Genomic DNA, 17,339 nt, shown 5'->3' on the forward strand with positions numbered 1-17,339 from the left:
TTGCTTTGGTCCATTATATATGGAAAAAAGCTATTACGATATATATTTCTATATAATTAAACCGTCACAAGACTGGCCCTACAATTCAATAAGGATTTAGTTGATTTAAAGTGCCTGAAAGTTAGAGGTGCGTACACACAGACAGGTTATTTTTCTGCATCAGACCTACTTCTCCATAGAAAACCCTTTTGAGTCACCATTTCACAATGCTTGTAAATACCCTGAGTGAAACAACTCGATAATATGCTACATAAAAACACTAAAATAACAGGGCACTCTACACCTCAAATACCACTCAAAACATCATACTGTGACTTCATAGTAAATACCTGAAAAGGCTAATATCTGTTGGATAGTCTGAGTTAATGCCACTGACAAATATTCAGATCTGCCAGTATTAAATGATAGAAGATTCTCAATACTGTAGGAGTGCAATTATGAGTCATGCCATCAGTGTCTTCAAAGGGCCACCTAAATTATAACATAATGGAATATCTAACAAACTTAGTGAAACAGTGCAGATAATATTAACTTAAATACCTACTAATTATCATCTGTCTTCGGTATAACACAAAATGCAAGCTATGCCGTTCATCCTCAAAGAACAGGTGCTAGTAGCATGTTCTTCTGAGATACTCATTGTTGAACTAATGAACATTTGATTCAAACTGTAAGAATTTTAAGCAATGACTCAAGTTTACACACAGACCCCTGCAACTTCTTCACTATTCTGCTGAGGTAGCTTACTGTAAAGATCTAACCTTCTCTGATCAGTCAGGACAAGTATGTGTAATATTGAAAATCAGGAGCTTTGTTATAATTTTATTGATAGAATGATGCCAGAATGTGCCTTACACCACATTTTCTGAAGGAATTGTCCAATAATCTATTCATCCCGGGATGACATTTCTGTTGATGTATCTCCAGTTAGTATTTTTGTCAAACTTTTTTGTCCTAATTTTCATCCTGTGTTAATTCGCCACCTGCATATTGTTTGTTCCAAAGTGATATCCATGTTGGGAAGCAGCAAACGGGTAGTGCTAAACAAACCTTGCCTACTTATCCGTTGTCCCTACCATCTATTACATTAAGGATCTAGAAGTTATTTTGTGATCTAGTTTCAAAGTCATCTGCCTTAGGTAATGTACTTCTAATGTTGGAAAGGTTTGATTAATTCTATATTCCTCCCAATAAACACATTACGACCAAAGTGAACCATGGATTATAAAAGCACAGTTAATTCTATAGTATCAAAACAATTACATTAAACGAGTGTCCACATTCAGAATTAATCAATGCTCTTCATTAAAGTTGATGATTTACCCTAAATATAGCTTTAATCAGTTTCGAACAACAATACATTTTAAGTTGATTTTTTTTTTCAATTCCCACAGTTAATTATTCAATTTCCTATTATTGTCCTTGTGACAAGTGACAAAGCACTTCACAGGGGTAACATGTCTCATCTTTTAGTAAGAGTTCCACAGCATCCTGTCTGGGTTGAGCTTGATGCTTTATAAGCCATGTTGTCAACAAGTGCTTTCTTACTAGTGAAAGCAGAAGGTAAGTTGATATCAAATGTTCAACATTGTAATTTAGTTTAAATTTACACATATCTTCCATTACTCAACTTAATTCCTGATAAGAATCCTTTCATTCCCCATTTTGGATCCACACAGAGCCTCAATAACTCTTGTACAGCCGAAAGGTTGCAACAGGATCCCTTTTCTGCCAAAGCCAAAATAACATTTCAGATCATTAAGACTGCTTAACAATTTCCCTCAACAATATGTTCAGATAAGCAGATACAACGCATAGTTATTCGTAGTTATTAAATATGTAAACAACTTTCTTAAAACAGTCCTTGTGGAAAGAAGTCTGCATATTCTAACTTGGGGGCATGTTAGGATTGCTAACTGTTGCCAGAAATTTCTGCAACCTTGTATTAAGACTGAATACATCCACAACAGGGTCAAAATCTATTAATTGACTGTGAGGCCTACTCTTATAGCTACAGACAAAGAGCTTAGTAAGCAAATCATTCAGTTTTGACTACTTGTCAACACCAGAGCAGTACGCACTCTATTGGCGACAAAAATGCAAAATCCCAGCACTCTCAAAACAAAGTAATTTATGCACTGTGCTGATATGTTGTGGTTTAGCCTTTTGCATTGCAGAGTTCAATCCTGAAAACGTATTTTTAATATGCTTACAAATACTGTTCCTTTGCAATGTATTGCTGCAGGTTTTCAGAGTGTGTTAGGGTGTGGCCCCTTTCCAGGGCCTTCCAGAGACTTTTCCTGCAACATCCCTGGGCGTGGTTCTGGGCTGGGCCAAGACTCTATAAAAGAGAGCCAGCCCAACTCCCAGCGCTCACTATTCAGAGGTCCAGGTGCAGAGCAGCAGCTTCTTCCTGAGCTCCTGTCCCAACGGCCTATTTGGATCTTCCAGTCTTCTGCCCTTCATCCTTCATTGGTGATCATTGTTCCAGGCGGTAAGATGGTGGTTGGACTGTCCCGACACCGTTATTGAGAATTTTCATATTCTTGGTTTAATTCTTAAATGAGTAACAGATTACTTGCGCGCTACCATTTCTTGACATTTATATGTAGTTTACAAATAGGCAAGACGCGCAATTTGTTTCATAAAGGATTGACTTTGTTATTTATTGCGTGCTACCATTTCTTGACATTGGCATGGTGGCTTAAGAATCGGCAAGACGCGCAATTAGTTTTATGGTGTTTAAACATTGTTGTCCATTGCGCGCTACTATTTCTTGACATTTACATGATGTTTTACGAATTGGCAAGACAAAACTCGTTTCATGAGGATTTAACTTTGTTGATCATTGCGTGCTACCATTTCTTGACATTTACATGATGGCTTGAGAATCGGCAAAAGAAGCGCGATTCGTTTCATTGTACTTTGATCTTGTTATTTATTGTGAGTTGTTATTTCTTGACATTTACATCGTGTTTTACGAATCGGCAAGACGCGCGATTTGATTAATGATGATTTGACTTTGATATTCATTGCGTGCTACCATTTCTTGGTATTGTACATGGTAACACTCGAATCAGCAAGACGCACGATTCTCTCCTCGAGTTTATTTCATGTTGTTTATTGTATGCCACTATTCCGAGATATTTATTATGTAATATTCGAGTTGACAAGTTTTGTGATTTGTTTCCTGAATCAATATTGTGTTATTCATGGCACACAATCCTTTTATGGTGTTTTATATATTATATATATATATATATATATATATATATATGTGTGTGCAATATGCGCAATTTGTGTTGAAACATTTTAAGAGTACACAGAAGGCCAGAGTTTCTAGATGCAATATTGTATGGTCCTAGTATACATTCTCAAAACAGGATTTATATGACTGGTTTAAAATTTAGTCAGAATGTTTTTCTGATTCTCATGTAAAGGAAAGTACTTGAATAAGAAAGTTTTCATTTAATTCATCTTGATTCCCCTACAGGTATCTGGCCATATTGAAACTTAGCCATTTAAAACTTAACTCTTAGATTGTTCATGTTTTCAGAGTGACTAGGCTTAGAATCATAGTCTAGTATTGATTTCAGGAGATATCATTTTTATATTGTGTGTTCTAACCTTTTTCTTACTACAGGTCTCCTTCCCAGCTGTTCCCTTCCTAATCCCCTCGTCCCCTCTTGAACTCCCTCAGTCTCTGTGATTTATCTATCAGAGTCTTGGAGCTGTTCAGTGGTGGACGTGTTGGGAACGTGCACATACCCCGAGGATCTGGTGACTCTGAAACTACTTTACTGTGATAGATTTTAACAAGAGCCACGGCTAATCCTTCTCATTGCTTGTTGAAAAGTCCAGGGCCCAACATGACTGAAAAAAGTACAAGACATTCCCAAAGTGCTCAGCATTGAGATGCTCTATTCAAACACTCCCAGACATTAGTCATGAATAATCACTGTTCATCAACAGACTGTTAGCACTACAAGGCTAGTGCAAACCATTTAAAGGCGGTTAGGACCTTACTGGAGTTAAATAATGTATGTCTGAAACACTTACATTGGTAAGAATACCTGTGTGTGTACAACAAACCTCCACACTTGTTGAAATAGCAGGAGAGATCAACTAGAAGCTATATTTAAGAAAAGTGGAATCAAGTGTACCAGCACTGGGGACTATTTTTCAGGAAGTATTATCCTCAGGAGCTCAACCGCCCTCTTGGAAGGAGGCTACTGTTATTCCCCTGAAAAAGAAGCCGGACCAAGCTGCTTTTGAGTTGAGCAATCTGCGTCCTATTTCTTTATTGCCCACATTGGCAAAGATTTAATTATGAACTTTCCACCTTCCTTCATCGTGCTGGTTGCCTGGATCAGTCACAACATGGGTTCCGGATGGCCCATAGCACGGAATCAGAGCTTCTTACGACTTCTGACTCCCTCCGGAGATTACTGGATGAGGGTCAAGGCGCTATTCTTGTCCTACAAGATCTCTCTGCGGCATTTGAAACTATCTCCCACAGATTTTAGTGATGCGTCTTCATCAAGCGGGGATAAGAGACTCAGCTCTTAAGATCTTGGAGTCTTTCTTAGGCAATAGACCCATTACGGTGAGTTGGGCAGACTTCAAGGCATCGGCCTTCTGTCTGCCTTGTGAGGTCCCGCAGGGCTCTGCTCTCAGCCCAACTCTGTTCAATCTCTATGTTGCCCCGCTGGCCAAACTGATTCGGTCATATAGCTTTAAACCCACCTCCTATGCTGATGACACTCAACTTATCATCCCGGTGTCCAGGAACAACTGGGAGGCAGTAGCTGATCAGTTTGGCAACTGTATGCGCAAGATCAACTATTGGATGGGCCAGAATTGGCTCAAGCTGAATACTGACAAGACAGAGATTTTTTTGTTTGGTTTCGTTGGTGGCCGGCTGAATGTGGGAAGCTCCCCGCCCCTAGTGTTGCCACCAGAAACCTGGGAGTGATTTTTGACAATTCTCTGAGTTTTAGGCCTCAAGTTAATGCCATAGTTAAATCCAGCTATTGGACCTTAAAAATCTTAAGGAAAATGTTACCATACCTGAAGCAGGAAGAAAGAGTTACGGTCATTCTGGCATTGGTTATGTCCAGATTGGACTACTGCAACTCTCTGCTGCTGGATCTAGACGTTTTATCCTTGAGTAAACCAGTTAATCCAGAACTATGCGTTCCAGCTGATTCTGGATCTTCCGCGCTCTGCCTCGGCCAGCCACAGTCTTAAACATCTTCTTTGGCTTACGGTCGGAAAGCGGATTATCTTTAAAACTCTCTGTTTAACATTCAAGGCTGTACATGGCGTACGAGCAGACTACCTTGCAGGCAGACTTAGGTGGTATTGCCCTGGGCGCGCCCCTAGATCTAAAAATGCTCATGTAATCCACATTTGTCAAACACGTAGAGCGAGGGGGGGAGACAAAGCCTTTACGGTGGCTGCTGCTAGGCATTGGAACTCTCTTTCTTTGGAGGTCAGGAAAGAACATAACTTCCTGACTTTCAGGAAGTGGGTTAGGACGTGGTTGTTTCCACAGTAACTTTTTAGTTGTCTGCGGATTTCTCTCTTTCATGCCCTCTAGCACTTCGATGCCAAGGCCGGAACGCGCTCTATAAATACCCTTATACATACATACATACATACAAGTGCACAGTCTTGCTTAAGGCCTTTATCAATATTTGATGGCTGGCTGTCATAGCTGACAGTACCATCTGTAAGACTTTTCCTAAAATGATAGGAACCACCACCACAACGGTTCGTGTCAATGAAGATGAGGCTGGCAAACTTCCATAAATTTGATGAGAAGATGTACCTCTGAATGGCATTCTTAATGTCACACGCCTTCTTGATGGAAACTCTAATTCAGGCACTTCGCATCTTCTTTCTTTATAGTCCTATTTACACTGAAGACAACATTATACTGGTCTGTGGTGTTTGGAGTACCCATCTGAGATTAGAGATTCAACATTTGCCTTAATTTATTTTTTTACTGGGGATACAATTAGTATGGTAATCATTGGATACGATGTAAGTAGGTCTTGGATCACCCTATCTTTCAATATCACAAAGCTAGCCACAATATCTAATGGAATACTTGAGGCAGCTGTGATTGTAGGATTTTGGGTCGCCTCCTCCATGGGTCAGTCTTGTATTTCATTCTGATTTAGAAAACACTGACAGATCATGGGGCATCAGAATTGCAAACTCTTCTACAATAGATCTGCAAAACTCTGACTCTATGAAGATAATCAATAATAGTGTGGGGTGTAGAGATTATTGATACATTTGACAAAAAGAACTACAAAACAAACATTTGTGCAGAATTTCACATGAAAAAAAACTACCATCTTTACATACCAACAGATTTTGCATTCAGTGCATCTAATACATGGTCTTTAGAAGAGTAATAAAGGAGAAGAAAGAAGGGGAAGAGGTTCGATTGGGACCCTTTCCTATTTGTGAATGGGTTATCACCTCCTTCAAGGAGTCAGTAAAGTATTAATGTTTTACGACTGGAATTCGATCGCAAAACATGAATATATCCCGCTCAGATTCATTAGTGTGAAGAAGGGACACCCAAAACATGCCACTTTCAAATTGTAATTATATTTATAGAGCACTTACTAGCCCTGATGAGATTTTGAAATGCTTTTCGGGGAGTAGCAAGCTACTCCAGAACCCAAAGTGGATTAGCATAGGGAAATAAAAGCAGTTAATTCAAACAGTCTGTTAGTTGGACTGAATAGGATAAAGAAGGGAAAGAGAAGGGAAGAGTCTAGAATTGATAATTAGGGAGATCATAGTAGTAAAATCAGCTTTGCAATGAACCAAAGGAGGGATAGAGACGGGAAGAGTCAAGAAAGTGTTATCTGCAAGATTACAGTAGTAAAATGGAGTTTAGGATAAGTCAAAAGAGGGACAGAGGAGGGATGAGTCTATAAAGTGTTACTAAGAAGATCAAAGTAGTACAATGAGGCTTGGGATGAGTCCGAGTAGAGGTAGGGGATACGTTAAAAGACCTAGGATGAGACAGTAGTGAATTGGAGAGAGTTGAAGGTTTTTTTGGCAGTAGGAATAAAGTAATAAATATACATACACACCCCTACACAGAAAGGTATACATGTGTATGGAAAATAATAAAGAGAGATAAAGTTGTATTATATAAAGTCTCATATGTACATTATGAATAGTTAGAATCTTAGACTTTCAAGTGTTGCTGCACAAAAAGCTGATTTATGTATTGTTACTAATATTAAAGGGTTTTTATTTTTCATTATTTAAATTTATTTTTATAGTGAAGCACATAGATACAACTGTAATGATCATATTTACACACTGTGATAGATAAAATAAATAAGAGACGCATAAGCATATAATCAAATAGCTTATGTGTAAACTATGCAGCAACGTATACATGTTAAGCATAATATATCTCTATTTTAACCGTAAGTAAAATAAATTTGTCATGCAGACCTATAAGACTATATATTTTTAATCCTTAAGTAGTATAAATATTTGTACAAAGAACTGCACATATTTAAATACATACATATAATCAAATTGTACGTGTTCAATTGCACAGGTGTATGCGGTATATGCTGTATTTTTATGTTTTGAGAATGATGGTCATGTAGGAAAGAGCTAAATCTTGAGTAGTTTTCTTAAGCTAAGATAGGTACCAGTGGATCTTATGTCTGGGGGTAATGAAATCCATTGTTTCACTGCTTCAACAGAGAAAGATGCATCACTCATGGCTTTTTTTCTTGTATGATGGGGTTTCGGTGTTGCGGTGCTAACCTGAGCAGAGGTTCTTTTTTTTATATGTATCAGGTGATTTTATTCCTGATGAAAAGTGGTCCTGTTATATGTATTGCTTTGTGGGTGACAAAGCAGCTCGAAGGTAGATCTTCCGGCCAGCGGTAACCAATGTAGGGCTTTAAGGCAGGGGAGATATGGGCTTGTGGCTTTACATAGTCTTGTAGGGGAGTCTGAATTTGCTGTGTTTCATAGTTGATAAAGATGATCCATGGTACAGGCCACTGGCGTAATCAAGTTTAGACAGTAAAAGAATTATGGTGACTTAAACCTTGTGTGGAGATCCTAGGTGGGTGTGAAGATGCGCCGAAGAGTTTTCATAGTAACAAAGCTTGATCTTGCTAATTTACCCACTTAGGCATTCATTGATGGCTTGGCGTCCATGCAGATGGTCCCAGACTGTCAGGCCAGGTGCAGAGTGGGTCATTATTTTTCCAGTTGCCACATCAGTATTTTAATATTGGACACATTCAATTTGAGACAGTCTTCCACTGATCAATGGCCCAGAGGAAACTGAAGATTTTTGAGTTTCCAATGTCTTTGAGGCTTTCCAGTTTAGGAAGTATGTGTGTGTCATCTGCAAAGTTATAGCATGTGAACTGAAATTCATTGATCAATAACTTCTGTAGATATTGAAAAGCATGGGTTAGACGAAAGAGCTTCGAGAGACCCCCTGCTTTAGTGTGGTAGAGTTTAGATGAGAAAGACGGTTGTGGCTGAAATTTGCTCTGGTTTGAAGGCTGCATATGATCTAGTCAAGAACAGTCCCTTCTATGCTGGCTTTGTAGAGTCTTTGGATTAAAGTATCATGAGGCGCTGTGCCGAAGACAGCTGAAAGGTCCAAAGAAGTAGTGCAGCTACCCTGGTCCAGTCTACTGTGTTTTTAAGGTCATCCCAGATGGTGATAAGGGCAGATTCTGTTCCTCTTCCTGGGTGGAATCCTGTTTGGAAGTAGAAAGTAAGGAGTTATCGTCAATGAATTGTTAAATCTGGGTGAATTCTGCTATTTTTATTAGTTTGATCAGGAATGGTGCATTTTTAATCAGTCTGCAGCTGTTTGGGTCATGAGGGTTCATGTTTGATTTCTTTAATAATGGGCATATATGTTCCTTTTAAGTCTTCTGGAAAGACTCTTGTAATTTAAGAACTATTGATGATAATTCTGACTGGTGTGGCAGCAGAGATAGTTAGAAGAATGATCTTGACTTGAAGTTTTGTGGTAGATAAGGGATAGAAGGGCAACCGGCTGGCCTGCTTGCTTTGACAAGATCCATAAAATCACTTTCTGACAGTTGTTTGAAGTCATGTAAAGGTTGGGTAGCCTACCTTCAGAGGGACATGGACAGAGGTTGATGTTTTTTCTTTATTGTAAAGAGAAGTACAACATGTCTGCTTTGGTTGTGTAATGATCTGCAAGACTGTCAGTATTTTCTTGAGAAATGGGGTGAGTACCTTCTGTGCATTTAGGTTTATGAACTTCTGTAAGAATTTTATAAAATTCTTTATTTGCACTTTTAGCATTTTGAATTCTGTTTGAATAGTACTTTTTCTTGTTTAGCTTTTTTAATTGTTGACTTGTTTTTTCTGTCAACTTTGTGTAGGTGAAGATTGTCTTGACTGTTATTTGTTTTGAGCTGCTTTGCAATTTGTTGTTTTGTCTTTTTTAGTTCTGCTTTCATCCAACGTGCATGTTTTCTTCTCTCCTGTTTTTTTGTACCTATTAGCATCAGGGTATCAAAATGTTCTGGGTGCTACTAATAAAAATGTTTAAAAGAACTTATTGTGTCTAGATCTGTGTTGGAGATTCTAAGCATTTTATATTGAGTTTGTTCCATGGTCGATATGCGTTTGCATTTTAGGTGGGCATAGGTTGGGTGTTTTGTGTTAGAAGAACGAGTTACTTACCTTCGGTAACGACTTTTCTGGTGGATACATTAGCTACCTGTGGATGCCTCACCTAATGAATACTCCCATGGCGCCAGCATTCGACGGAAATCTTCTTACTAGTCTCTGCACGTCGACGAGGACGTCACTCTAGCCCACGCGACGCCGTCTGACGTCATACAGGCAATAAGAGGTCCTCGACGACGTGCGGACGTCAGTACCAATCATTTTTTACGTGCATGAGAACAACCAGGCAATGCAATGAAAGAGCAAGGCAACATCCCATTACATTGTAAAAATACACAACATTGCATGAATAACTGTAAATCTTTTATATATATATATATATATATATAACTCTCTTTTTTAAAATATTTATACACATCAAGTATATACACAAAGATATATACATATATACATATATAAATATAATATATATACAACATCTATTGCACCCTCAAAGACCAAGAGGAGCGTACTCAAGGATTACTTGGTAAGACCAGAAAGGCAACGGGGAGGCGGGTGGGACCGTGAGGAATCCACAGGTAGCTAATGTATCCACCAGAAAAGTCGTTACCGAAGGTAAGTAACTCGTTCTTCTGATGGATACAACTACCTGTGGATTCCTCACCTAATGAATAGAGTCCCAAAGCAGTACCACGCCTGGCGGTGGGTGCCTAAATGGTCAAACCAAGAAATCCTGCAGCACTGACCGTGCAAAATGGCCGTCCCTTTTAACCTCAGAATCCAAACAATAATGTTTTGCAAAAGTGTGAAGGGACGACCAAGTTGCGGCCTTGCAGATGTCGACCACAGGAACACCTCTGGCCAAAGCCGAAGTGGCCGACTTAGCTCTGGTGGAATGAGCTCTAATGCCCTCAGGAGGATCCTTCTTTGCCAAAGAGTAACAGATTTTAATGCAAAGAACAACCCACCTGGATAGTGTTCTCTTGTGGACTGCCTTTCCTCTCGCCCACGTATCCAATAAACAGCTGATCCTCCAGCCTGAAATCCTTTGTTCTATCAATAAAGAAGCTCAACGCTCTCTTTGGGTCCAGACGGTGCAGTCTTTCTTCCTCTTTGGAAGGATGAGGCGGAGGATAGAACGTGGACAAAGTAATTGCCTGAGCCAAATGGAAGGGTGAAACAACCTTCGGGAGGAAAGCAGCCTTGGTCCTCAACACCACCTTATCCCCATAAAAAGTTGTATAAGGGGGCTTTACTGATGAGGCCTGCAACTCACTCACTCTCCTTGCTGATGTTATAGCTATCAGGAAGACTGTTTTTAAAACCAAATACCTTAAGGGGCAAGAATGCATAGGTTCAAAAGGGGACCCCATAAGGAAAGTCAGGACCAAGGACAAATCCCATTGCGGCATAATGAATGGCTTTGGAGGATATTTATTTAGAAGACCTTTCAAGAATCTAATAACAATAGGGGATTTAAATAAAGATGGTTGGTCTGGAAGACATATGAAGGCTGACAAGGCCGATAAATAACCCTTAATGGTAGCCACTGCACAACCTTTCTGCGCTAGAGACAGAGCAAAAGACAACACGTCCGATAGATGAGCATGCAAAGGATCAATCTGCCTCTCTCCACACCACGCAACAAATTTAGACCATCTATTAGCGTAGATAGATTTAGTGGAGTGTAGCCTGGCCGCTAATATAACATCCACTACCTCCGGTGGGAGAGAGAAGGAACTCAGGTTGCCCCGTTCAATCTCCAGGCATGTAGGTGCAGACTCTGGAGGTTGGGGTGTAGAACCTGCCCCTGCGACTGCGAGAGGAGGTCTGCCCTGAAAGGGAGACGGAGCGGAGGGCACATTGAGAGTTGGAGAAGGTCGGAGAACCATACCCTCCTTGGCCAATCCGGAGCTATTAGGATGACTAGAGCCCGGTCCTGGCGAATCTTCCTCAATACTCGAGGAATCAAGGGTATGGGAGGAAACGCGCAAAGCAACTGGCCGCACCAGGTTATTTGAAACGCGTCCCCCAACGCTCCCTGCATCGGATACTGGAGGCTGCAGAATAACGGACACTGCGCGTTCTCTCGAGTGGCAAACAGATCTACCCGAGGAAACCCCCACCTCTGGAAGATTAAACGGACTTGATCTGGATGGAGACGCCACTCGTGGTCTGCCGAGAAATGGCGACAGACTGTCCGCACGCACGTTCAAGACTCCGGCCAGATGGTTTGCTATCAGGCAAATCTGATGGTCCTTTGCCCAGGACCATAGTCGAAGAGCTTCTCTGCAGAGAAGGTACGACCCCACTCCTCCCTGCTTGTTTATGTACCACATCGTGGTAGTATTGTCCGTTAGGACCTGTACCGACTGACCACGAAGGGAAGGGAGGAAGGCCTTGAGAGCCAGACGTACAGCCCGTAACTCTAACAGATTGATGTGAAACATCTGTTCCTCTGGAGACCAAAGACCTTTGATCTCCAGATCCCCCAGATGAGCTCCCCACCCTAGAGTGGAAGCATCCGTTATGACTGTGGCCACTGGTGGCGACTGCTGGAACGGCTTTCCTTGTGAAAGATTGTTGCTTGCAATCCACCACTTCAAATCCACAGCAGCATCTCTGGAGATCTTGACAGCACCCTCTAGATCCCCTTTGTGCTGAGACCACTGCCTTCGGAGACACCACTGAAGAGCCCTCATGTGCCAGCGAGCATGCGTGACCAACAGAATGCAGGAGGCAAACAGACCGAGCAGACGAAGGACCTTGATGAGGACTGGAACTACCGCTCCATTTCGAAACATTGGAACCAAATCCTGAATATCTTGAATCCGCTGAGGCGGAGGAAAGGCCCGACCCAATGTTGTATCCAGTACTGCCCCTATGAACAGGAGGCGCTGAGAGGGCTCTAGGTGAGATTTGGGCTCGTTCACTGAAAAACCCAGGTCGAACAACAACTGGGTTGTTGACTGCAGATGATGCGACACAAGCTCCGGGGACTTGGCTTTGATCAACCAGTCATCCAAGTAAGGGAATACTGCTATCCCCTTCCTTCTGAGTTCTGCCGCAACCACCGACATCACCTTCGTGAAGACTCGAGGTGCTGAAGTAAGACCAAACGGAAGGACCGCAAACTGATAGTGCTGCGATCCCACCACAAACCGGAGATACTTCCTGTGTGACTTGAGTATCGGGATATGAAAGTAAGCATCCTGCAAGTCGACAGACACCATCCAGTCTTCCTTGTTCAACGCCAAAAGCACCTGTGCTAGGGTCAGCATCTTGAACTTTTCCTGCTTGAGGAACCAATTCAAAATCCTCAGGTCCAGAATTGGTCTCAAACGACCATCCTTCTTGGGAATCAGGAAATACCTTGAGTAACATCCTCGACCCCTTTCCTGCTCTGGGACCAACTCCACCGCGCCCTTTGAAAGGAGGACTTGTACCTCCTGTTCTAGCAACAGGAGGTGTTCTTCTGAACAATAAGAAGGGCGGGGCGGGATGAGGGGCGGGAACTCCCGAAAGGGAAGGGTGTAGCCTTTTCCCACAATACTGAGAACCCACGTGTCCGTTGTAACAGTCTTCCATTTCGTGAGAAAATGCTGTAATCTTCCCCCTTCAGGAGAGGAGTGAGTGGGAAATGGCGGAAGCCTAAGGCTGCTTCCCCTGCTGCACCCCGCCAGAGGATGAGGAAGAGGCAGAGTGCTGCTGAGAGGCTCCTCTGGTGCGGACCCTACCTCTCCCCCTAAAAGATCTATAGGGATGGGAAGAGGCAGGTTGCTGATATCTTCCCCGAAAGGAAGAGGAGGAAGAGCCACGCCCAAATCCACGAAGCCTCCTGAAAAATCTGGAAGAGGCCGTGGCAGAAGGAGCTTGGAGCCCTAACGACTTAGCCGTGGCCCTGCTTTCCTTAAAACGTTCCAAGGCCGAATCAGCCTTGGCCCCAAACAGTTTGTCCCCATCAAACGGGAGATCCAACAATGTGGACTGTACATCCGCAGAAAAGCCCGAGTTACGGAGCCAGGCCTGTCTCCTTGCCACCACAGTTGTGCCCATTGCTCTGGCTACCGAGTCGGTGGTATCCAGTCCCGTCTGGATAATCTGGGTCGCAGCAGCCTGGGCATTTGAAGCAAGATCCAAAAGACCCTGGGGAAGCTCTGTAAACGATGAGGAAATGTCATCCATCAGAGCATGAATATACCTCCCCAGGATACAGGTTGCATTAGTGGCTTTTAACGCCAGACTGCAGGACGAAAAAATCTTCTTGGACTGCGCCTCTAGTTTCTTAGAATCTCTGTCCCCAGGCACCGTCGGGAAAGAACCAGGCGCTGACTTGGATGAACAGGAGGCCTGCACCACCAAGCTCTCCGGCGTAGGGTGCCTAGATAGAAAACCAGGGTCAGTCGGAGCCGCCCGATACCTCCTGGCCACGGCTCTGTGAACTGCTGGGGAAGATGCCGGCCTCTTCCACACCTCTAACACCGGATCCAGCAGAGCGTCATTAAATGGCAAAAGAGGCTCCGCCGCAGCTGAGGCCGGATGTAACACCTCTGTTAAAAGGTTTTGTTTAGCCTCCTCCACCGGCAAAGGCAGGTCCAAAAAACTAGCTGCCTTCCGTACCACTGCATGAAAGGAAGCAGCTTCCTCAGTATATTCTCCCGGGGACGAAAGATCCCACTCAGGGGAAGTGTCCAGCCCACTGGCCGACTCCAGACCACGCAGCCCATCACCCGAGTCCTCTAGCTCTCCTTCCTCCAGGGCTCGTTGGTACTCCTGCTCCTCTAATACACGGAGAGCACGTCTCCTCGAATGAAGTCGTTGTTCAATACGCGGAGTCGACAATGCCTCCGCCGAAGTCGAAGATCGGCGCCGATCTTCAGAAGCCACCGACGCCGCGTCCGGCGCCACAGGTAACTTCGGCGCCGACGAAAGAGCAGCTGAAGCAGATGGACCCACCGGAGTCACAGGCCGAAATCCCGACGTCGACGGGATAGAAATCCCCGGGGCCAATCCTTCTGAAGCCACCGGAGCGGCCACCGGCGCCGACACTGGCGCCGAGCCCACGTTCCCAAAAGGGAGAAAGGGCATAAAGGGTGCCGGCCGAAGAGGCGCAGGATCACCCAAAGAGAAGGCCAAAGGCCCAGCCGGAGCACCCCCTGGAGCCATCTGTTGGAAGATGGCATACATCGCATTCAAGAATGCGGAACTATCGGCTCCAGGGGTGGGAAAAGCCAGATACTGAGGTGCCTGTCTCGGAGGCGACCCCGACGCCGGCCTCGACGTCTGCGCCGGAGAAAACACCTGAGGCTCCAATACCTCAATCACCGACGCCTGTCCAGGTGAAGTTGGAGACGCCGGAGAGGGCAACGGCGAAGGATGCGGCGTAACCGTGGGACTAATCTCCCATGTCCTTCGGCGCCGATCCGAAGACCTGGAACGAGTCTCCTTCGAATGACGCCGAGATTCTCTACGGCACCGGGAGTCTCGATGACGCCGATGTCTTGGAGAAGAAGACTTCTTGTGATGCTTCTCCTTCGATTTTGCCATAAACAGCTTCGCCTCACGTTCTTTGAGGGCCTTCGGATTCATGTGCTGGCATGAATCAAGTCGAGACGTCGTGGTCGGAGCTCAAACACCAAAGGCAATCGGAATGAGGATCCGTCACCGACATCTTGCCTCCACACTCACGACAAGGCTTGAATCCAGACTTTCTCTGCGACATTATTACCACAGCGAAAGACTACGCAGCAAAAATACACTGTAACCACAAAAGTAACAGTTGCTCCCTCGAAGATAACCGTTTCGAATGCACGGAAAAAAGGGAACTGACGTCCGCACGTCGTCGAGGACCTCTTATTGCCTGTATGACGTCAGACGGCGTCGCGTGGGCTAGAGTGACGTCCTCGTCGACGTGCAGAGACTAGTAAGAAGATTTCCGTCGAATGCTGGCGCCATGGGAGTATTCATTAGGTGAGGAATCCACAGGTAGTTGTATCCATCAGAAAGCTATTTGATGGTGGTCTGCCCGTGTGACTGGAGTAATCCTTTGAAAGGTAACTAATTATGGATTTGCAAACATGACATCTAGTATGTGTTTAGAAATGTGTGAGTTTGTGGATGATCTGATGTGGGTTAATTATGTCTGGGCCAGTGATGGTAGTTTGTGGATGGGGCATACTGGGTTTGTCGAACCATATGTCTAGGTCATCAAGGAAGCATAAATTGGAGTGCTGTGTCTGAAGGTTTGAAACTGGGCTTAATCCTCATCCATCAGGTTTAGAAGGGATTTAGCTGGGTCTGTGTGCAGGTGGTGGAGATGGTGGTTGATAGTGAGTTGGTGGGTTGTGTTGTTTTGTGGAGGAGTTTTGTTGTGTAATAGACAAGGAGATGCGTAGAGTGGTATATATTTATTTCATTTGCGTCTGTTTAGGGGTGGTGGAGCATGTGGGTCATGTTTTAAGGCTCTAAATTGAGCAATGGATGAGAGGTGGGTGAAGGAGTGTTGTGTTGGAGTGTTTGTGGTAGGTGTTGGTGAAGACAGAAAATTTTGGATTAAAGTTAGATTAGGATAGTTGTATAGTCATGAGGGTGGAAGTGGGTAGGTGTTTCTATTTTGTGACGGAATGTATTATGAAATTGAGTGTGTGTGGTTGTGGTGTGCTGGTGTGTGTTATGTTTGAAGTGAGATGAGATACTGATGGAGTGAATTGCTGTGAAGGATTTTGATATAAATAAGTGTTGGTGAGTAAAGTGTGAATCGTTTAGGGGTGGTTATGTGTGTTGAAGGAGAGTGCATGTGCTGTGTGAGAGGGGATGGACAGATGTTATGAGTGTTTCTTTATATTGGTAGCAAGAAGAGGGAATATGTATGGTGGAGTGGAGTGTAAGGATTGTTTGGTTGTGTGTTTTTGGTTAAACAAGAAGCGCAGGGGGTTGCTGGTGGATGATACTAGAGAGGGCTGAGTATAGGTTTGGTGGTTATGGAAAAGGGTCTGTTGAGAGTAAGTAGAGGGGAGAACTGTTTTTCTGCATGAACAGGGAGTGCGTTTTGAAGAGATTAAGGCTATGTATAACTTTGTTTGTGTTGTATTGGTGATGTGCGAATTTGATAAGGAAATAGAACAGAAGTGGTCTGTATGAGTTTGAAGGTGCCGTTGTGTGTCAGTAAGGGGAGAAGTCTGTTTAGAGGTGGTCTGTGCAGTTTTGTGGGGGTTGTTGAGACACTGAAATGAGCAGTAAATGAGCAGTGTGTTTTTTCTGAGATTGAGTATGTATGTTTGAAGATGTGGCTGGTGTAAGGTGGTTGCTCGTAAATGCCACGCCACAAAACTCAACGCCATTACACAACACTCTACACAATTCCTCAACACTCAACTCTGCAACACTTCACTCAGTGACACTTTACTCTCCTTTACACCATTAAACTTAGCAGCCACACTGTTGCATCTGACGAAGCTAGCAGAATGCTGGAATAGCCACTCCTCTCCATGGTGGGATGTCCCTCACCCCTAGAACCGGGCCTGTATGTATGTCGTATTGACTCCAGCATGAATCAAAAATATAAATAAATAAGGACACTACCTTTTATAACATGTCACACGTATGTGTTTTCTTATGGATATTTTTACGTCAACTGTAGACTTTTCAACCAC

General features: G+C 43.4%; 1 protein-coding gene across 3 annotated transcripts in view; it reads right to left on the reverse strand.

The window, feature by feature from the left end:
* The window catches only part of SGIP1 (SH3GL interacting endocytic adaptor 1), a 933,552-nt gene that overhangs the window by 544,761 nt on the left and 371,452 nt on the right, over nucleotides 1-17,339 (reverse strand). The window lies entirely within an intron of this gene.

Source organism: Pleurodeles waltl, chromosome 4_2 (assembly GCF_031143425.1).
Source record: "Pleurodeles waltl isolate 20211129_DDA chromosome 4_2, aPleWal1.hap1.20221129, whole genome shotgun sequence".
In the NCBI taxonomy this organism is placed as follows: domain Eukaryota; kingdom Metazoa; phylum Chordata; class Amphibia; order Caudata; family Salamandridae; genus Pleurodeles; species Pleurodeles waltl.